The sequence below is a fragment of the Trichechus manatus genome, unplaced genomic scaffold (assembly GCF_000243295.1).
Source record: "Trichechus manatus latirostris isolate Lorelei unplaced genomic scaffold, TriManLat1.0 scaffold00155, whole genome shotgun sequence".
In the NCBI taxonomy this organism is placed as follows: Eukaryota; Metazoa; Chordata; class Mammalia; order Sirenia; family Trichechidae; genus Trichechus; species Trichechus manatus.
In genome coordinates this window covers 3,966,517-3,975,255 of record NW_004444091.1, presented here as the reverse complement: position 1 = coordinate 3,975,255, position 8,739 = coordinate 3,966,517, and positions in this window count along the sequence as shown.

Below are 8,739 nucleotides of genomic sequence, written 5' to 3'. Positions count from 1 at the left end.
AAAAAAAAAAAAAAGTCGAGAAGGGAGAGGGTTGACATTGTTAACCAATGTCATAAAACAATATGTGTACTACTCTTTAATGAGAAACTATTTGTTCTGTAAACCTTCACCCGAAGTACAATATAAATAAATAAATAATTTGTTTATTTCAGCGGAAGATGAACAAAATGGCTCAATAGTACTTTAAGGTACTAGTGAGGTAGATAAGCCAGTAATAGTTTCCTTCTTGAAAGGGATTAGGTTAGTGCAGCGGATCCAAGATTCAAAAGCCATACCATCCTTTCCTTGTCACTAAAACTGCTTTTACTTTTGGATTTCAACCAAGAAAAAAGTCAAGGAGAAGGTCTTACAATTTATTGCCAGCTGTGATATCATTTAACACGTTTCTCCGCCCTGTATTTCCTGTAAAGGGGTAGTTAGATCTGGAGGCTTTATTTACTTCAATCCTGACTTTTTTGCAAGGACATGTCCATCAAGAGGTGATATCTGGTAATCTCTCCTTTTTGTGGTGTCATCTGCTACGATGATGACTGCCTAGTGCCTTCATTTCATATTTGGACATGGTATTTACTTGATACAGGTAGTTTCCAACTTACGACATATTCGCGTTAGGAGGAACTGCACTTAACGACTGTCCGTTGTTTTTTTTCCCGTACATCTTATCGTTATTAATATGTACTACATACAACGCTACAGCACGGAATTTGCTGAGGTTATTCTCAGATGTTCACTCGCAGATGTTCAATTTTATGACTGACTGTTCAAAACACTGCTGCAGAGATTTAGTTTTCTAAACTAAATCAGGGACTCAGTTGCTTGAAAACATGGACCCAAACACTGATCACTTTGCCAAACTCGATAGGCAGATTTAGGAAGTAGTGAGACGTTACTATAAAATATATGAAGAAAAAGAGAAAAGGACCATACAGACAACTCTTACTAATTTTCTGACTAGGAACGCCATCCCCATTCCCAAGGATAATCCAGACGGTCCAAAACCTTCCATGAGTGGAGTTTTTACTGCAACTGACAAAATGCCAAGGTCGTCCAACTCTTCTTCGTTGTCAGAGTAAATTTTTATGATTTGTGTATTTTTTATGTATTTATTAAAATATATCTGTCAGTTTATATGTAATGTTTCCAACCCCCAAATACAAACAAAGATCGGATTTATAAAGATACTGACAATAAAAGGCAATAATAATGAAAACTAAAAAAAAAATGAGGTATTTGACTCATACCGGAACCAACTTATGACACAGTCATTGGAACGGAACCCTATTGTAAGTCAGGGACTACCAGTACTCTAATTCTGTCATTCCTTCCAGCAGGTGTACCTTCCTCACTGCCTGCCCCTCCCTCCAGCGGTGGGGCCAGACCCTGAAGAGCATCACCCACACGGTTCCTGAAATGAAATTTCGGTGTCTGCTCAACAGCTTGCATTCATCCTAACGAAGTATGAAAGGAGGTTTCCAGAAACACAATCGCAACTTATCACGCTGTCTACTGAAGATAAAATAAACTCCCAACAGCTCAATTTGAGATCATATCTCAGGAATCAATTAGATCTATGTCATAGATTGCATTGTGCCCCATCAAAATACGTGTCAACTTGGCTAGGCCATGATTCCCAGTATTGTGTGGTTGTCCTCCATTTTGTAATCTGATATAATTATCCTCCATTTTGTGATGTGTTGTAAATCCTGACCTCTAGATGTTAATGAGGTAGGATCAGTGTAGGGTGTGTCTTGGGTCACACCTTACAAGAGGGTGTGACTCAAGTCACACTCTTACTCAAGTCACATGTTTTATCTTAACATGAGATAAAAGGAGAGAAACAGGAGCAGAGAGGGGAGAACCTCACTACCACCAAGAAAGAAGAGCCAGAAGCAGAGCACATCCTTTGGACCCAGGGTCCCTGCACGGATAACCTCCCAGACCCAGGGGAAGACTGATGTCAAGACATATGGAGGTCTCCAAGGAACGTCAGGCCCAGAGATGCTGAACGGAGACAAGGACCTTCCCCTAGAGCCAACAGAGAGCCAACAGCCCTAGAGCTGGTGCCCTGAATTCAGACTTCTAGCCTCCTAAACTGTGAGAAAATAAATTTGTTTGCTAAAGCCATCCACTTGTGGTATTTCTGTTATAGTAGTACTAGATAACTAAGACAATCTAATACCCTCAAAAGGAACCTTGGTGGCACAGTGGTTAAGTGCTCAGCTGCTAACTGAAAGGTCAGTGGTTCGAACCCACCAGCCCCTCCATGGAAGAAAGATTTGGCAGCCTGCTTCCATAAAGATTACAGCCTTGGAAACCCTATAGGGCAGTTCTACTCCGTCCTATACAGTCACTATGAGTCGGAATTGACTCAACAGTACATGATGACACCACCCTCAAGGTCTGCAGTGGTGTCTTATTCAACTGTGAACAAGTAAACTGAGTCCAGCAAATGGAGGTTCAAAGAGCAGTGACTTATTAAAACTAACATCTATTGAACAATACATGCCGGGAACTGTTCTAAGCTCTATCCTTGTACTACCTCATTTAATCCTCCTACTAATCCAAAGAGGTAGGTACAACAGCTATTTATAGATAAGGAAACTGAGGCACCAAGAGGCTTAGTGATGTGCCCAAGGTGACAGAGTAGGATCTGAGTTCAACAGTCTGGCTCCAGAGCTCACATCCATTTGACTATGGCACCCCACTGCCTCCCACACAGGGGTGCAATGGGACTGGGTCACGCCAGTCCTCCCAGACTCCCAGTCTGCGTGCCACACAGAGCCCAGAGGAGCAGCTGACTCTCCCCAGGTAGGCTTCGTGGGTTTCCAAATACAAGGTGGTTCTCTGATCACTCCCAGATGGTGGAGCACAGGATTTACCTAGTTTAACATATAAAATGACATAAACATGTCATTTTTTAAATTAAAACAAGCCAGATTATTTTATCATGGGGGTTCTCTGTGTGGGAGGAACATGAAGGGAAAGTCAAGGTATCAAACTAGAACTGGTCAGAGCCAGGAAGGCTACGATAACTGCGCACCATTAACTGTCGCAACATTTGTTAAACCTCAAGTTCGGCTAAGTGGAGACTGTATGCTGACAGCTTACGATGCTTATAACTTTTTTTTTCATCATTTCTCTATATGATCTTTTTTGTTGTTGTTGTTGTGGTGGTAAAAATATTTATAACACGAACCCAAAAAAACCCAAACCCATTGCCATCAAGTCAATTCCAACTCATAGCAACCCTATGAGGACAGAGTGAAAATGCTCGGCAGGGTTTCCAAGAAGCAGCTGGTGGATTCAAACTGCCAACCACTTGGTTAGCAGCCACAGCTCTTAACGACTGCGCCACCAGGGCTCCACACAACCTTTGCCAATCCAACATTTTAGATATGTACAATTCAGCGACACTGATTACATTAATCATGTTGTATAACCATCACTAGTATCCATTGCCAAATTCCCTATCACCGTAAATAGATACTCAATGCTTCCTGAACAACGACTTTTCCTTTCCCCTTCCCACTTGCCCCTGGGAACCACTGATAAACTTTAGTCTCTATTAAAAAAAAAAAAAAAAAAAAACCCGTTGCCATAGAGTTGATTCCAACTCATAGTGACTCTATACGGAAGCAAACTGCCACATCTTTCTCCCGTGGAGCGGCTGGTAGGTTCAAACCGTCAACCTTTCAGTTAGCAGCACCACGGCTGCTTTTAGTCTCTAGACATTTCCCTATTCTAGATATATCATATAAAGGGATCATACAATATTTGTCTTTTTATAACTAACTTACTTCATCCAGCATAATGTTTCAAGGTTCATCTATGTTGTAGCATGTAGCAGGACTCCATTCTCTTTATGGTTGAATAATATTTCATCATATGCATATACTACATTTTGTTTATCCATTCATCTGCTGATGGATATTTAGGATGTTTCCACCTTTTGGCTATTGCGGATAATACTGCAATGAACACTGGTGTACAGGTTTCTGTTTGAATCACTGCTTTCAAGTCTCTTCATAAATACCTAGGAATGGATTTTCTGGGGCATAAGGAAATTCTGGGAGCCCTGGTGGTGCAGTGGTTAAGAGCTACAGCTGCTAATCAAAAGATCGGCATTTCAAATCCACCAGCTGCTCCCTGGAAACACTACAGGGCAGTTCTACTCTGTCCTATAGAGTTGTTGTGAGTCAGAATCGACGTGATGGCAATGGGTTTGGTTTGGTTTTTTTGGATGTGGCTTAAGGATTCCCTGGGTGGCACAAATAGTTAATGCGCTTGGCTGCTAACCAAAAGGTTGGAGATTCGAGTCCAGAGATGCCTTGAAAGAAAGATCCGGTGATCTCTTTTTGAAAAATCAGCCACTGAAACCTCTATGGAGCACAGTTATACTCTGACACACATGGGTTACTGTGAGTCGGAGCTGAATCGATGGCAACTTTTTTTTTTTTTTTTTTAATGTGGCTTAAAAATGACAGAAGTTTATTGTCTCACAGTTCTGGAAGCCAGAAGTCCAAATTCAGGGTGTCAGCAGGGCCATGTTCTCTTCAAAGGCTGTAGGGGAAGATCCCTTCTTGCCAGTCTGGGATTCTGGTAGCCCCAGGCACTCCTGGGCTTGCAGCAGCAGCATAACTCCAGTCTCTGCCTCCACCCTCACATGGCTGTCTTCCTTATGTCTCTGTCTCTTCACCTCTTTTTATAAGGATACCAGTCATATTGGATTAGGGCCTACCCTAATGACCTCATGTTAACTAATTATATTTGCAATGATCCTATTTCCAAATAAAGTCACATTCTGAGGATCTAGACTTAGAACTTCAACATATCTTTTCGGAGGATACAATTCAACCCATAACAATGACCTTGACAGTTCTGAGGAGCACGATCAGGTACTGTCAGAGGTCCTCCAATTTAGGTTTCTCTGTTTTTCTCATGATTAGATGAGAGTTATGGGCTTTGGAGAAGAAAATGACAGAGGTAAAGTGCCATTCTCCTCACAGCATATCAAAGGTACACGCTATTAATGTTACATGGCTTTTCTACAGAGTTTATGCCCGTAAATAAATTCAATTCCTGTGAGTCAAGCAAATTGAACGAATTTTTTTGTTGTTGTTTTTAAAGGAAAGAAGAGGAAATGCGAATTTGTGATCAGAGTCAAGTGGATTCAAGGGTTATGAATTAATTGTCCTCATTTTTAGGAGAGGCCTGATGAAGGATTTGGAGTGAAGCACCATGATATTTATAGTTTACCTCAAATGGTGCAGCAAGAAGAGAGACAGAAAGAAAGGCAAACAAGGATAACTGAAATGGCAAATATGGTGAAATGTTTAAACTTTTCTCTATATTTGAAACATTTTATAACAAACACTTTGGGAAAAAATTATATTCATTCCACATTCACTGCTGTGTGAATGGTGTTGGCATGAACATCGTCTTGTATGAAGGGGCAGCTTGGTAAAGGAAAAGGTGATGGAGAAAGACCCAGGAAACTCAATCCAGATGGCCTGGTTAACGTAGCCTCTGAAAACACCATTGAGAATTCCACCTCTGTCCTCCACTTCCCCACCTGTCTGATCCATCGCCTCTGTTAAAACTTCCCAAACCATCCAAATCCACACAAATCTCTGACGTCTAAAATCTTAGCAGTTATATGATAATGGCTATATCCTCTTTCACCAATTAGATACTAAATCCCTAAGGGCAGATCCTACATCCTACTACCCTTGAACTTTCTCACCAAAAAAAAAAAAAAACTTGATACCATTCAGTCAATTCCGACTCATAGTGACCCCACAGGACAGAGCAGAACTGCTGCATAGGTTTTCTAAGGAGCGGCTGGTGGATTCAAACTACCGGTCTTTTGGTTAGCAGCTGAGCTCTTAAACACTACACCACCAGGGCTACTTCTTACAATATAAGTGCCCAATACTTTTTGGAGGCTCTAGTTCTACCACTTATTTATTATGTGACCTTAGAAAAGCCATTACACAAAATGTGTTTCCTTCCTACTGTACTCTAAAATACTCCGGAACCAGGTAGTCTTAGGACTTCCGTGACACTACAGTATTGATAAACAAGTTATCAGTAAACTATGCCTGAGTCTCTGGTGACCCTTGAACCACAAAGCACGGGGTAGACTCCAAGTACCTCAGCTAAGAGATATAAATAAATAAACAAAGATGTAAGTCAGCTGCCCAAAGATAGTTTTCAGTTTGACTCCAACTAAGTTACTGCCTGATCCAAAAAAAAAAAAAAAATCAATGCCCTTCAGAGAAATATAACAGAAACCAAAATATCCAAAATAGAACATTCACAATGCCCAGGATAAAATACAAAATCACTTGACAAAATAAGCAGTACCAAAAAATAAATAAAACTGACTGAAATCAACCCATGAACTAACCCAGATGTTGGAATTAGCAGGCAAGAATTTTTAAAGCAGCTGGTATAACTATGTTCAGTAAAATAAAAATACACTCACAGTGAGTGAAAAGATAGGAAATTTCACAGGAAATTTTAGAACAGAAAAATATATTATTTGAACTTAAAAATGTACTAGATGGGCTCAAAAGCAGAACAGAAGAGTCAGTGAGTGTGAAGATTAATAAAAATTACACAATCTGAAGAATATTGAAAAAAAATTAAACAGAGGCTCAAGTATCTGTGGATCCTGGTGGCGCAGTGGTTGAGCGTTTGGCTGCTAACCAAAAGGTCCGTAGTTTGAATCTACCACCTGCTCCTTGGAAACCCTATGGGGCAGTTCTACTCTGTCCTGTAAGATATTAAAACGTCCTATAGGGTCGCTATGAGTCAGAATCAACTTAACGGCTACAGGTAAGGTATCTGTAGTACCACAACAAAAGGTCTAACATAAGTGTAATTAAAGTCCCAGTAAGACAGGAGAGAGAAAACAGCTAAAAAATATTTGACGATAATATCCAAATATTCCCTAAACTTAATGAAAGACATAACTTTAGAGATTCGAGAAACTTAACAAATTTCAAGCATGAAGAAGATGACCATGCCCTGGAATGTTATATTAGTCAAAATCAAAGATAAAGAGAAAATCTTAAAAGCAGTCAGAAACAAACACATTACATGCAGAGGGACAATTTAAAGGTACACTGACTTCTCATGAGAAATGACGGAGGCCAGAAGACACTGGAACAACATCTTTAAAGTGCTAAAAGAACTGACCAGATTCAACCGAGTAAATTCAGTGAAATTCTATATAAAAGAATGTCAGTAAGATAAGGACATTATCAGGTTAAAAAAAAAAAAAACTAAGAAAGTTTGTTGCCAAAAGACCTGCACTACAAGAAATGCTAAAGGATGCTTGTCAGGCTGAAGGAAAATGATACCTGATAGAATCTCTGATCTTCAGGGAAAAATGAAGAGTATGAGAGGTGGTATGTATCTATGCAAATATAAAAGAATATTTCTTCCTCTTGACTTCTTTAAAATTAAAGGTGATATATCCTTTGAGGAGATGGTGGAAGAACATTATCTAAAGAGTAAGGGAAAAGTTTTTTTAAAAATAACATTCATAGGAATATTAATTAGCTTTAAAAAGAAAAAAAGCTACAACAAGCCCTTCATGCACATTTAATTACCAAAATGTTGGCTTAAAACTGTTTTTAAAGAAATAAAGAAAATTTTGAGTTTAAGATTATAACAGTAAGATATTAAAATGACACATGTTCAACAAAAAATTAAACGTACAAGATCTCAGGATAAGATGGGCCAATCAAAAGAAAACCACGAAAAAGTGGAAATTTCTCCAATGGAGTCAAAAGATGATCCCCAGACAACGATGTTAAATACGTTCAAAGGAAGCAAAAAACACACAGAAAACAAACTAATGGAGATGAGGAAACAAAATGAGAAACTCAGTAAGAAGATTAAAAATATTAAAAAAACAAAGAGAAAGCTGGAATTGAAGAATGAAACAACTGAATTAGAAAATGCAAGAGAAACGTTCAACAATAGATTTGAGCAGACAGAATAAGTGAACGAGAAGACAGAGTAACTGAATTGAATGAAGTTCCAAGAGAAAAGAACACAGAAAAGCGAACAAAGCCAAATGGAAACATGAGACTCAATTAAGAAAATCAACGCAAGGATTTTCGGAATTCCAGTACAACAGGATAGTAAAAAAGACATAGAATTTCCCAAGAGATCATCACAGAGAATTTCCCAAACCTGAATAAGGAATTGAGCATGCAAATCCAGAAAATCAGACAAACCCCAAGCAGAAGGAATATAAAGAGGTATATACCACAACATACTGTAATAAAATTCTTGAAAATCAAAGACAAAGAGAGAATTCTGAAAGCAGCCAGAGAAAAGCACAATATAACCTATCAAGACTCCGTCACAAGAATTAGTGCGGATTTCTCCTCATATCCTAGAGGCCTGAAGAAAAGGTGGTGACATATACGAGGGTAAGTCAAAAAGTATTGCTACTAGGGTTCCAGTTCATACATCCATGGGTTTATTCCAAACAAGGCATGTTTAAACATGTCTCTGTGATCAGTGGATGGCTGCAAACAAGTTCTCTCAGTAATAACACTTGTCTTAGTCTTGTTAGGGTGATTTCAAAAAAAAGAATACTTTTTGTGCCATGGAAAAAAACGATTTTGAGGTCAGGCCTAATATCAAATTTTTAACAAAACTCAAGTGGATATCTTCCCAAATCACTGAAGCTTTGCAACAAGTTTATGGGAATGTTGC